This window comes from Canis lupus, chromosome 31 (genome assembly GCF_048164855.1).
Source record: "Canis lupus baileyi chromosome 31, mCanLup2.hap1, whole genome shotgun sequence".
NCBI lineage: Eukaryota > Metazoa > Chordata > Mammalia > Carnivora > Canidae > Canis > Canis lupus.
In genome coordinates this window covers 17,121,488-17,136,314 of record NC_132868.1, presented here as the reverse complement: position 1 = coordinate 17,136,314, position 14,827 = coordinate 17,121,488, and the positions used below count along the sequence as shown (strand labels likewise).

Below are 14,827 nucleotides of genomic sequence, written 5' to 3'. Positions count from 1 at the left end.
GCAATGCCAGTCATTTTCATGTTACAGGAGAATGGTGTGTCCTTAAGAAGAATTTGTATTAGGTTTCTGGGCTTTGTACTCTCAACCTCCATTACCTACTTATACTCCTTGATTTTTTCCAAGAAAAGGCTACTTCTACTCATTTTTATTAAAGTAAATATACTTTACTGATTATCAAAGGCCAATGATACAGAGGATATACATGAGAGGCCATGTTTAAGTAGCACTGAGAGAAATGTTCTTATGAAGAATGCTCCTAGGGTATGTCCTTAATCTATACTTGACAACATAATGGAGTGAAACACTAGCAAAAAAGAAGCTGGGTGCACTTTAGCAGGAGTTATTTGTATGGAGTAGAAAAAAATGTCATCAATATTCAATCATTACCCTATATGGCATTTGATTTTTCTTTATAAAGCGACTGTGTGTGGTATTCTGTGTTATGTGGGTGGCATTATTTTGGCTTTTTCAGGCAAGTTTATATATGTTGTTTGTTGTCTTCTCCTTTTGTTATACACTTAACCATCAATTTAAAGAGGGAGAAAAGACTGTTGAAACATTTATTTTCATTTATACAAGTACCACATTTTCTGAATCCATTTCGAACTCAGTTCTAGTGATGAAAAATTGGTAAAATTTTGCATAGAACCACAAATTTGAAAAAATTGTCACAAAGTTTAGTGTTCTTCTATTGTCTCATGATCATACACGACAGCCAAAGTCACACACTTTTGAACACATCTCGTTTGAATTGAATTCCCAGAAATGTGGCACAAAGATGCAGGCAACAGTTTTCACATAGTAAGGAAATGTTCAGTGGGCTTTTGCATTTTGTTCCACCTCAGAACTATTTGAATGTGACTCTTTTGCATCACGGGGTAAAGCTCTGGGGTGTTAGTAGACACAATGGGGCTCTCTTTAACAACCAAGAGGATGGGAGAAGTCATAAGAGGGCAAGCAATAAAGCCAAGGGGAACACAGCTTATGAATGCAAAACTTACAGTAGAACTTTAGATAGGAAAAAAGTTGACAATGCAAGTTAAAGCTGGCCCCAGGCAGCAATAACTTACTGAAGTGGCATTTATTTGGCTGATAAACCAGGGTCTTGCTGAACTTGCTAGTACAACAGAGGTAATCTTTATGGAAGAATGAATTACAATAGCAGTTTGCAGTAAGATTATTTGATCTTTCCCTTGTGTAGAATGACCTTGTGAGCTTCCCCAAAGCTCCAAGTTTCAACTTTCTGCTGTGACTTAGCAGCTAAAATAGGTATTCTTCTACATATCCCCAAAGATTTATCCAGATTTGCAGTATGTCCTGCTGGCAGTACAGCAAGTGATAAGAGTTTAATGTGAGATTCGATTTCATGAACTGAAAGTAGTTTGAGTAGGATATTTATATTCTGAGAAGTAAAATGACTTGCTCAAGGTCATACAGCTAGGTGACCTGCTTTAGATGTCATGTCAGTAGCTATTATTTGGGAGCTAATTAAATAGGCTCAGATTAAGAAGTCTCAAGATATAAGAGGATTATAAAAAATATTATAATGCTGTTCTGAGGACCGTGGGTGTCATGGAACCAAAATAATATTGAATTATATGAAAAGACTAGCCTTTCTTTCTTTTTTCTTTTCTAAGTGGAATGGTATTAATGGGCATTAAATAATTTTGCAGCTGAAAGATTGAAATTTACTCTTCTTACCCCATGTCTTTTATGCATGTAGTTTCAAATGCTTTCTCATGAGTTCTGGACCCATATTTCCAATTGCCTCATGGAAATCTTTCAATCTGCATTGTAGACACCACAACCTCAGCACACTCTATGCTGAACTGATTGTCTCTCCTCTAAAATCAGCTCTTTGGCTTATATTTTTGATTCTGCTTAGTAAGTCTTCTATACCATGTCTTTCATGTGAAAAACTTGGGAATAATCTTTAACTCTTTCACCCTTGCTACTTGTGTAATTGTCATGAAATTCTCTTGATTTTGCTTCTTAATCAATTCTCAAGCCTGTCTTTTCCTTTGCCTGCTTACTGCCACCACTGTAGTTTAGCTACTCATCATTTCTTAATCCCAGCTGATTACTATCAGTCATGAAAGTTGTTATTGGGAAAATATAAACAGTGTGGTATGACAGAGTTTCTAGAATCATGTTTCTGATAAAGTGACATTTTGGTCAGATGACAGGGAGCCACTCTGGGATGAACTGCAGGGTAGATCCCACAAAAGCCTCAAGGAAAGAGCAAGCTTGGTGGGTTTGAGGAGCAGAAACAAGACCAGTGGGACCAAATCATGGTGAGCCAGGGAAGGATATAGGTGTATGAGGTCAGAGATTAAACAGAGTCTTAGGAAATGGAAAGGAGTTTGGATTCATTTTAAATGTCATGACAATTTATTGGCCACGGAGAGAGCAAAAAACACTCATGGCTCTGGGACATTAGTAACAATATTGAAATGAGGAAGTTGAGGAGAAGGGCTAGTTTGATGGGCAAAGAGATTTTAGCTTGAGGAATTAATCCATGGTTCTGAAAGTTAGAAATGTGAGTTTATGGACCGCAGAGTTTGTTGCTTAAAGCGCTCTCATTTTGGAGTTTACCAAAGATGACACACAGCAAAGACATTGTAAAAGAGAGGGAACTAAAGAAGAAGGGCAAGGATAAAGCTTTGAAGAAGAGGAAATGGTGGTCAAGAGAGAGGCCTCAAAGGAAATTTGTAAGGATAAAGGAGATTTGGCCATGTTCTCAGACATAGGGATGGGGCCACTGGCAGAAGAGACAAAAAATACTGTCATGAGTCATGGTAGACTCTGGATTAAAGTAAGCTGGGACCAGCAACATACAGGCCTTAAAGAAAGATGAACTGCCAAGTTGAGGCTGCCTGGTCAAGGTAGATAGCATACATAAATGGAGAGAACCCAAACTAGCTGCATGGGCTGGGGCCGGCTAGGCCAGTCAGGCAGGCCGAGGCCCAGGTCTGTTTTGGTCAAAGACCAGAGCAAGGAGCTCATGCTGACTGACCTTCCTCACTGAAGTAGGCCATAAGGTCATGTCCTGTGAGTGAGGTTAAGTTGAAGGAAGTCAAGGGGTGGGCCTTTGAGGACGAATGTTGAAAACAGCCACTGTGGTTCCCTATAATGATTAGTCAACAAGGGATGTGTAAAACCATTTCTGAGGATCAGTGAGAGCTCAGCTGAGGTTAGAAAGCATTGCTTTATGGCGGCCCAGTTTCCATGGTTTCCTTTCTCATGCAGCCTGGGAGAGGGAGCGGAGAAAACCAATTATTGTCTACAATACGTCTAGGGTAAGAAGTAGTAGTTTGATGTTGGAGGCTACTATATATTTTTTCACCAGTGGCACATGTTATTTTGAATTTTGTAGTAAAAAATGGAAAGATTATAAATTGAATTGAAATTTGTTATTTTTCTATCTTAAAGAAATTGTATGTGATTCAGACCAATTTCAAAAATCTGCAATAAGTAGAACCAAGGTTTTACATTAAGAAGCCTACAATGATTTGTATTTAACTCTGATTTAAAAAGAAATTTGAAAATGTTGGACCACTTGTTATAGTGATTTGGGCTCTTATCTAGAAAGCATGTGCTTTGGAGACCAAGAATGTACAAATAAATAGTAATGGTATAACGCAAATTTCAAATTTTTTGAGTGACATGTTAACAATGTGAAGTTTTCCACTGACTGATATTTTAATGTCACACCCCCCAACAAACCTATAATTAAAGTTATTTTGGCATTTTCATCTCAAATCCCTGCTTTTGGGGGGTGGGCGGGTTATAATTTCACTTTTAAAATGAGCTTCCAGATACAATTTGACATAAAACACAAAGTCTTATCCTAGCAACAATTTCCCCTCCACCTTTCCATCATGAAGTATAGGAATATGTGTCCTTAAGTTTTAAAAGTTATAAAGATTTTTTAAAAAGGGAAACTGACCTTTGTTTGTTTGTTTGTTTGGATTTGTTGGCCAGAGTATACCGGTGGGGATTAAAGCCTGGCTATGCAAATGTCAGAGGTCATTACAGCAGATAGTAGTTCTGGGAGAAGGCAGTAGCCCCACTCACTATGGCTTGTCTTTTTTCAATAAGAACATTAATTAATTCATATTTTTCTGGGAGAGAAGTAATACTTGCCCAGTGACTATTCCCAGGAAATGAGTTTAGGTCTATAGCTACACATTTTAAATAGCATATGAATAAGTTAAAGCAAAAGCATTAAAATAGAAACAAACAAGACTCAAGGCAATTGAAGGAGAATCATCTTTCTTTAGTTCCTTTCTCTAAATCTTCTAAGCACAGAAGTTTTAAGTGGAATTCTAAGGGTCTCTTCTAATCATTTATGTGTATATATACACATATATGCCATGTATATGTATTTATAGATGTAGTTAGTGTGTGCGCATACATCATGTATTATATATACATTTATAAATCTCTTGGGATAAAATCTCTTGAGGAATCATCTCTGGAGCCTTTCCCCCCCTTGAATATGAATTCTGACCTTAGGAATGGGGAGGCTTTAGATACTTCTGAAGCAAGGAGTTAAATTCTTCATTGGAATTCAGAAAGTAAAAGGAAAGTGCTTGGGAAGAAATCTTATGCTGAGGTGGGGGGTCATAGAGAGGGCATTCAATTCTCTTAGGAAGGTCATGGGGGCAGTGGGAGGGGTCATGGGCCGAGGATCCCTTGAAGAATGCCATCCTTTAAGTAGATTTTAGGCATATTATTGGTTGGGAAGCATCAATATGGTCTTTCTTGCACAAACAATTCTAGGAAATGCCTCCCAAGACATTTTATAGCCCAGGGTGGGAGTGTAGAGAGGGGTGAAAACTCAAACAACCATCATTTATTCCCATAAGAATAAGTACAGAGCCACATACAAAAATCCTTTCTAAAACTCTTGGTCATTTTATGTGGGCAAGAACTTCACTTTTCCTTAAGAGAGACATTTTCCTTATCAAGCTCTTTCCTGCTCTCCTCTCCAAACACATACAACTTAATTTCCTCAGAAATAACAGAGTCCAAGCTTCCAATGCTTAGAGGTTTTGTAGCTCCCTCCTCAAATTTTAAAATTCTCTGGTGTTAAAAAGAAATTCTCAATGCCACCTTAATGTATATAAATATGAAAGAAAAGAGCAACATCGGGTACTAGCATTGAGCTGAACGTTAGTGTTACTTAATGCAGTTCTTGATAAACCTTTATGGCAAATTAGAGGTTTTCCATTTCCCCAGTCGGCTGGCTATAAGATGTTGGGAGGTTTTTTTTTTTCTTTAACACAAGGCTCTTAAGAATTTGTAGCTATGTATTTTTAATACTGTCAATAAACAGCTTCCTCAAGACTCAGAGGGGGCAATAATGGAAGCTGTTAACAAAGTGTGAAAAGCAACGGGCTAGCAAAGGTTAATCACATGGCTGCCCACTAATGACCTCTACAGCCCTCAGTTTAAACCCAACAGCACTTGTAAAGACCAATCACGTGAATAATTTCCTGTCTGAGGTAGCCTTTATGGTTAAGAATAAAAGCAGAGCTGATTGTGAATAGAAAGCCCCCGGCAGGGGAGGTGGTTATTATTTTTAAGCTGATCTAAACACCTGGGTTTCCTACTGGACCCTATTAAACTTCCTCCATTATGTCTAAATATTTCAATCATTTCTACAGCAGTTGTGAATTCGTGCATTACTAAGGTAGGCCAGGAATAGGAGAGGGGGCAGGTTGATGAATGGCAAAGAGCTCCTTCCTCAAGGTGATGACCATCAGGTAGGGAGAATCCCAGGCTTTGGGAAGGGATTTGGAGGTCATCCCTCCCTCTGTAGCTCCCCAATTCCACCCTGCCCCAAGGAAGACCACACGTAAAGCCATTCAGATGAAGCAAATTTTACTATTTTAAAGGCCTGTAGATGAGGAGATTCCTTAGCTTGCCCTGGTAACACATTTCAATGTTTTATAGCCCTCACCATCAGCCAGTGGTTTTCCCATGTAAAGAACTTCAGTAATTTCTGCTGTGGCTAGAACCATTTTCCCTGCCCTGTCTTTGGATGGCTGTATTTTGCTATCTTTACACATTCTGTCTGGTTAAACATTACTTCTCTCCCAATAAAATTGCTGTCTTTAAAGACTTTATTTTCTACCTCCAGCTTATAGATCTGAACATATTTAAGTTAAGAGCCTTGACTAAAGCTCTTATCTAGTGACAATGACATTTATTTTTTTAGGTTCATAGCAAAGAAAAGATTTAAAAGCAGTAATAGGGCCTCAAGATTCCAGTTGGGTACCTAGAATTTGGGTGATCAGTCCATTCTCCATGCTTCCTCTCTTGCCATTCCTTGTTTGGAACAGTTCATATCCCTTTATATTGTTTGTATAAATATCTCTTTTCTGATTCATATTATAAGACTTCATAAAGAGCAACATGTAGTAGAGGAATAAGAATGAGACACGCAGCCAGATCTAAGTTCAAATTTCACCTCTATCTTCTTGTGAGAGCTTGGATAAGTTACCACAATAAGACTCAATCTTTTGAAAGAAATATCTACTTCTTAGAGTCACTACAGGGAAAAAATTAAGTATATATAGTCCCTGAAATTCAGTGGGCACTTCATATGTTAGTCTTTGTCCCCCTCTTTATTAGCAACCCCGAATCCAGTGTGGTACTCTGTACTTGATAAAGATCCACTTGAGGCATTCAAATTTAGCGTATTGGGGATTATTTGATTCCAAGTAGCAGACACACAAATTAAACTAATTTAGGCAAGAGGTAAATTTACTGTTTTGCCTAGCCAATCAGCAGGAAATGCTGTAAAGGTAACTAGGTCTCAGAGATGCCTAGAAACAGGGACTCTCTGGGGTGGTCACCAGGACAATCATCTTTTCTATTCCTCTTCCCAATCCACAGCTTAATATTCTCAGGCCAACTTCTGTTTGGCTTGAAACATGGCCATCTGGTGCTTTTAGGCCCATGTCTCCCAACTTTGACACTACAGAAAGAGTCAAACCTCTCTGATCTCTAGCTAGAAAATTATGGGGTTAGGACTCAGATTGGCCTAGATGGATCATGTATCCATTCTCAAACCCATCAATGGAGGCTGAGAATTGGGAGAAGAAATTGTAATTGTCACTTTCTATCAAACTCATGTGGTTGAAAGAGTGGTAGAGTTAGCTCCCCCAAAGAAGAGAAGCTATTTCTTAGAATAAAAGAGAGTGGTGGGCAGCAAAACAATAAATATTTATTTCACTAGAAATCCCAAAGGACCTCACTTCACCTAAACCTTTACTGCCACAGAGGTGCTGTGCATATCTTCATAGCCAGATGACCTTGGCAAAAGATTTGCAAGAGGGTATTTTTAATGCTTTCTCCTGATTGGGCATCAATAATGACAGTGATGGTGATGATGATGATAAGAGCAAACCGATTCTTGAAATTTGTATAATGCTCTAAAATCTGCCAGTGTCCAGATCATTCTAGAGCTACCCTGCCAGTGTCCAGATCATTCTAGAGCTACCTCATTCTAGAGCTACCCAAGCTACCCTGCTTGGTCTACAGCCTTGTGGTATAACTGGAGCAATCATATTTTTCTAGTAAAAACATTGGGACACAAATGATGGTTCTTTTTTACCTTCTTTGTGCTTCTCTGAGCTTTTCAAATTTACTGCAATGAATATGGATTATTTCTATAATTAAACAAGCAAGCACTGTCAGAAATAAATGGGGCTTGTGGTCTTATGGGTGAACCCTCCAAGCTCATTCTCATCTCCAGGCATTTCCATGGGCTCAGATTCTCATCTCTCATGGATGTTTGCTTCACATTCCTTGGGTTGTAGTTGAAATGTCATCTTCACAGAGAAGCTGTGACCAGAGGCAGGTTTTGTGGGTCCTAGAGCTTATATACTTTGATATACTTTGGGGGTTCTCTTTAAGAAAAAGTACAAAATCATGAACATAAATTTATACTCAAAAGTGAATATTTATTTAGAATAATCAGTACAGACATCAATAATAAAAATAAATTTAAAATAATAATAAATTTAAAAATGTAACTTGTATCATAAACGCTCCTTTAATAGTTTTTCCCAGCATTCTCTGAATATATATATAATATATATAAATTATATTATATATATATTATATAATTTATATATATATAAATTTTTTGTAAAAAATTGAGATATAATTGGTGGCTCAGTTGGTTAAGCATCTGACTCTTAATCTCAGCTCAGTCTTGATCTTGGAATCATGAGTTTGAGTCCTACATTGGGGCCTACTTGAAAGGAAGGAAGGAAGGACAAAAGGAAGGAAGGGAGAAAGAATTGATGTGGCTACATATCTTTTGATTGCCTTTTCATTGACAATGATATTATAATATTTTCCACAGTGAGAACTAGAAAGATAATTTAGTTTCCCTCTTGCATAATAATAAAATTTGTTTTTAAATTATAGACAATTTAGAAAAGTTTATTTCAGCTTCACAACTTTTTTTTTAGTACCGCTATGCAAATATTTATTAGTATTATTTTCACACAGGGAAAAGCTCTATCTTCCTCCCTGCATTTCATATCTGGTTTCTCCCCCACTACCTGTCTATTGCTGGTGCTGAGCAATGGAGGATGCAGTCATTTCAGGGGACACCTTCTAGTCATGTACCTTGTGTCATTCTGCTGTATGAGCTGGTATAAAGGCTGGGAGGAGTTTTCTTGGAAACTCTTCCTACATTGGGATGCTAGCAGTAACTTAATTATATTTTGTAATATGTCCCACCAAACCCAAATTACTTACTTACTTACTTAACTAATTAATTACTTCCATCTCAATTTTCCCCTAACTAGATCCCCCAAATGCCCATGGCCCTCCAACTCCACACAACATAAGGGGAAATACGACATGAAACCAGAGTAGAGAGATGATTGTCTTAACGCACTGCAGTGAAAATACCTTATATTTGCAAACTTTACAAAAATATAGAGCCATATAACCACACTGTAGAGCTCCCCTATCTCCAGAGCCTTGGAAAGAGCTCATAGAAATGAGAGGCTTTTAAGCTTAAACTTCATTAGTTTCAAGGTAAATCCACTTTCACACAAAATCCAAAAGGCAGGTCCCTGTGCCTCATAATTTACTGTTCTTTTTCCTTTTTAGCTCCTGGCATGTTTTAAAATTAACTCTTAATCAGTATGTGGGCATGTTAATACCTGTCTCTCACACTAGGATAGTGTGCTCCATAAGAGTGGTACTACATGTGCGTTCACACCACTGGATACTAAGACCTGTCCTCATGCTAGCACATGCTTAGCACTCAGTAAGCCTTACTTAAAACAACAAAAAGAATAATGAGTAGACTCAAGGGACAACAGGATTGAATATTGACATCGGTTTCCATCATTATACTTCCTTCCCAGCTGCCCAGGGCCCAGACTCTAATTAAGTCACCTCTCTCTGACCCACCTTCTCCAGGCTGCACCTGGTTCCAATTCCACAACAACCTGAGACCCATGATTAAAATCTATCTGTCTTTTCCAGTTTCTTTTTCCCTAAGGTCAAGCTGTCTTTGGTGGGACCAAAAAGCTGATCTAATAAATTATTCTGTGCCAATAATAATAATTTTTTTTTATTTATAAGGCACATTCCCACGGATGATGCTATATGCAAATGAGAAAAGGCAAGTGAAAGATACACATTTTGCAAGGCTTTTCTGAAGATGCCACGTTTAGCCCATCCCAACCCCCACACCACAAATACATACAAATAGACATAAACTTAACAATGGCAAGGATTTCAAGTTAGTTTGGAAGGTAGTAGAGATTTATGGGAAAAAATTATTGAAAGGGCAGGATCTTATGGTTCTCTCTGGAAGTCACACTTTTTGAGAAGCCATTAACTTCATCTTGTCTTGGCCCCTACTTTAATCTTCTGATTCAGACAAAGTTTATGTTTGTTCTATCTGGTTGGGAGTTCAGGATTTTGTGACATTATATTAGGGATGCACAATCTGGAGAAAGATGGAGATGATCTTTAAAAATGACTTCCAACACTGTCTCGCTTCATTTTCAGTGGCCTCACAAGGCCAGTAAAATGAATGAGTTACGAATGTTTGCTTGAACTCCATAGCAAAAGCACCAGATCTGCATAAGTCCACACTACAGAGTGAGTGGGAGGGGATGCCAGAATGAAGGTCTAGAACCTGAACACGCTGCTTCTTCTCTGCATCATGTTACTTTTCTATCACATATTTGAGGGCTAACTTGAAGCAGAACATTATACACTCACGTATCCGATTCCACAAGCATTTGCTCATTTGTTAGTGGGTACTATGAGGTAGTCTCTGTCTTAGGCACAGGAGATTCTGAGATGAACAGGACAGAGTCCTGCCATCATATTTCTTATAATTTAGTCAAAGACACATGTAAATAAATAGATTACAAAATAGTGCCCAATAAGTACGATAGAATATTACTATCAGAGGTGGTTTGGGAGAGAGACTAATGAACTTAGGCAAGGATGGGGAAGTGAGGAAAGCCCCTAATTAGAAACTGACCTGTGACTTTTATATCTGATGGGGTTGCCGAGCACACTGGATGAATATCGTCCTTCCACCTTTTAGCAATAGGGTGGTTCATATGGCAGTAGCGGTTCACTAATGATATGGGCCAGCATGCAATGAGAAGCCTCTATTTCAGACACTGTTAGGGTTTGCTGTTTATAATCTCATTAAATCCTCACAACTCTTTGAGGATTAGTACTCTTCATTTTGTAGATGAAGAACATGAAGCTTAGGGAGGGAAACTTGCCCAGGGTCACACAGCTCTGTAAGGCAGAAGCAGGATTCTAACTCAGGTGAGTTTCACTTCGGGGCCTATGCTCTTGACCAAACAGCATACTACTGAAGAGAGGCCTTGGCTACTGTGCTTGGTACTACAGACTTCTCACAGTGCTTTCTCCTATTTTGACTCTGGAACCTCTTAAGCCCTGAGGTTGAACCTCTGGAGGGATGTTATTATTCCACGTAAAGATAAGAAAATGTCACACATTTAGTAAGAGATAGAGCTGGGCCAGTACTCAGCCTGTTTGACTTCTGGTACAGTGCTCTATTCACCACAGAATGAATGGAGTCTGTCACATGCATAGAAGTTATTACTACTTTCCCCACGCACCACCCCTCCCTTCCCCTGTCCCATCCTCCCACCACCAAGTGTCCTGAGCTTGATTTTAAAAATCCAAGGAAAATTTCTCTACACAGTTAGGCAGGAATGGAGGACAGATCTTTTCTTTCCTAGGCTTGAGGATGGGAAGAACCTACCTTGTACTCTTTCTTATAAATTATCCTAATGAAAGGAAGAATGCAGCCTATGATGTTATCATCTAACATGTCATTGCAGAAAAATAGGTGGTGTTGAATTTTAAAGGAGCAATCAGAAATGTGTCCCATGGGGGTGACCCATCGTGTTTACACCTGGATGGAACTGCCAATGGTGTAGATATTATAGAATCCCAATCAACCTCAGGGTATTAACAATGCATCTGGATGGCTTATGGTTAAAACGTGTGCTGTAAGTTGTCTCACCATGTAGGTTGAAAGATTCACAATACCTCTTAGCTAACAAGGTGAGCCTTGGTCCTACCTCTAGGGCAGCATCTTTAAGGGTTGTCAAGCAAAACTATATGGTCTTTGTGAAGCTAGCCTCCTTCCAGGGTCAGAGGTCTGTCTGTTGTTACTCTATTGAGGAATTCCAAATCAAACTTTTACCAGGAACAAACAAAACTTTATCTTATGTGATTTGACTTTCAAGATTAAGTCTTATTATTTTGAAAAAGAGTACTGTATTCTTTCCTTAAGAATTGATAGATATTGCTTATTGAGTTTTGTTTCAAGGAATATATGAGAAAAACACATATATGGGAGGCTCAAACTTAATTTGCCTTTCAAGTTCATCTGAGGTGGGATAGAAGCATTTCAGATGGGAAAAAATTTATGGGAAAACTTTAAAGGAAATGCACCCTCTCGGAAGGGCAAATTAAAGCACAGAATAAATTAAAATATGAGCTATCTTGAATTTATTTATTATACATATGTCAGTGATTTGATAGCTCCCTCCCATTCTCACTTCCATTGTCACCCCCCCTCCCCCAAGAAAGTCTTCTATCCCCCTGACTACTCTTCTTCCACCTGGACTAAGGGGCTGGGAATTACTCATCTCAAAGCTCACACCTAGCACAGCTGTGCCTGACATGAGCAGGTACTGGGTAAATATTTGTGGCATTAATGATCAAATGAATAGGCAAAATTTGGATCTTAATTCTTACATGAAACCCTGTTATTGATAGATCAGAGAATACTTTTTGATGTAGGCCTTTTTGAAAAAGTCAGCTTGCACAGGCCAAACGCTATACATACCACGCGGTGTATCACACTGTGCATCTGTTTATTGAGTAATTGCTCGGAGACATTTTGCTATAACATTTGTTCAACTTCATTTCATTCAGCATGTACTGGATTCTGGCCACAGAATCATACTCAGGAACCCTGAAGTAATATCATATTTGAGGGAATGCTGCTTTAGAAGTTAAATAAAAATATGAGATGTCACAAGGCATAATTAATGTCGGATGAGTGCTATACTCTCTATGGTACCGTTATGTAAAGGAGAAGGATTTGTGTGGAATGGTTGGCAAAATCTTCTTGAAGCAAAGTGGAAGCTTGAAGGATAGATTAAATCTGGCTTGGTGGGAGGTGAAGGAGTACCATGGTTTTCATCTCTTTTCCTCCTAGCATGGGACAGGACACACTCCTGTTAATAGCAATGGGGGTTTGAGTTTGGGGAAAGAAGTTTTGAGTAGGTAAATAAATGCCCTTCAACCCGTTTTCCACTGAGATTCTCAACCCTCAACTCACATGATGCACTTTGAAAAATACTGGGGCTTCAAAGGTGAGTGATTGGTCAAAACTACTGGAGACTCCATAACCAATCATTTACTTTTACTCTTTCAGACTCTTTTGGGATTACTTAGCCTAATTAAAGAGCTTCCACAGAAGCTGTGAATTATTGGGGATTCACTTCTTTGGGGTTTTTATTCGTGGAAATAGGAGAAGAATAGAAATCTCTTTATCTACCACTTGGTACAAAATGTATTATCAGTCTTACCTGGTTCTACCTACAGAATCACAGGATTTGGAGACTAGATGACATTGCTGAGACTCTGCATTGATTCAACTCTCTCATTTCATAGATGAAAACACTGAGGCCAGATAAAGCAAGTTATTTCCTCAAGGCCACACTAAGTTAGGACTGGGACTGAGGACACCTACCTTCCTCATGTCCATCAAGGAAGAACTTGCCCCAAATCGGGCCTCACTCTGCACCGGGAGGCAAAGCTTCACCCATCTACCCAGGGGCACTGGCTGAAGAGTGATGTGAATAGTCTCTGAACTTTGCTACTTTCACAGGTTACCACAAGTGCAGGCAATTTCCCTTTCCACGATTAACAAAGTTGTCCATCTTTTTTAAATTTCCTTTTGTATTTTAAGGCTTGCAGACCTTTAAAAGGGGCATATTTTCCTGGGTACTGATGGGTATATCTAATGTCCCTGGCTCGAGTTCCTTTTGAACTCTGGTCTCTTTGTTGCTGTTTTTTTTAAAAGTGAAGTAAAGAAGATGATCTTTTTTTCTTTTTGTTTAAGTATAGTACATACACAATGTTATGTCAGTTTGGGGTATATGCTCGGTGATTTGACAAGTTTATACATGTGCTATGTTCACAAGTATAGCTACCATCTGTCCCATTGTGATATCATCAACTGTATTCTTATGCTGTGGCTTTTATTCCAGTGACTTAGTCATTCCATACCTGGAGGCCTGTAGCTCCCTCTCTCCTTCACCTATTTTGTCCAAACCCTCACCTCCCTCCCTTCTGCCAACCATCAGTATGTTATCTGTATTTATAATTCTGATTCTGGTTTTTGTTTGTTCTATTTTTAGATTACATTTATGAGTGGAATCATATATGATTTGGTTTTTTTTTGATCTGACTTATTTCACTTAACCCAATACCCTCTAGGTTTCTCCATGTTGTCAAAAATGGCATGATCTCACCCTTTTTATGACTACCTAATATTCCGTGGTTTATATATATCACATTTTCCTTATCCATTCAGCTAATAATGAGCACTTAGGTCATTTGATATTTCTATTTTTAATTTTTTGAGGAAGTGTCATACCTTTTTCCATAATGGCTGTACCAGTTTATATTCCCACCAACAGTGCACGAGAATTCCTTTTTCTCCACATCTTTGCCAACACTTGTTTTTTGTCTCCTTGATTTTAGCCATTCTGGCAGGTGTGAGGTGATAACTCATTGTGAGGTTTTGTTTTTCTTTTTTAAGATTTTGTTTATTTATTCATGAGAGACACACAGAGAGAGGCAGAGACATAGGCAGAGGGAGAAGCAGGCTCCATGCCTGGATCCCGATGTGGGAATCAATCCCGGGACTCCAGGATCATGTCCTGAGCCGAAGACAGAGGCTCAACCACTGAGCCACCCAGACGTCCCACTGATTGTGGTTTTGATTTGCATTTCCCCGATGATTAATGGTATTAAGCACCTTTCCATGTGTCTGTTGGCCATCTGGATGTCTTCTTTGGAAAAATATCTGTTCAGGTCTTCTGACCATTTTTAAAAGGATTTATTTATTTGAAAGAGAGAGAGAGACATAGAGAGAGAGAGAGAATGTGCACAGAAGTTGGAGGAGGGGCAGAGGGAAAGAATCTCAAGCAGACTCCCTGCGAGTGTGAAGCCCAATGCAGAATTCGTTCTCACCATTCTGAGA

General features: G+C 38.8%; 1 long non-coding RNA gene across 3 annotated transcripts in view; it reads right to left on the bottom strand.

Moving 5' to 3' along the window:
- Positions 1-14,325, bottom strand: part of LOC140622411 (uncharacterized) — a 31,066-nt gene extending 16,741 nt beyond the window's left edge. Inside the window, exon 1 of one of the 3 annotated variants that reach the window (XR_012022183.1) lies at positions 14,219-14,325. This is a non-coding gene — a long non-coding RNA (uncharacterized lncRNA). The other 2 variants (XR_012022184.1, XR_012022185.1) reach the window with 2 other exon arrangements.
- Positions 14,326-14,827: the final 502 nt, after the last annotated feature.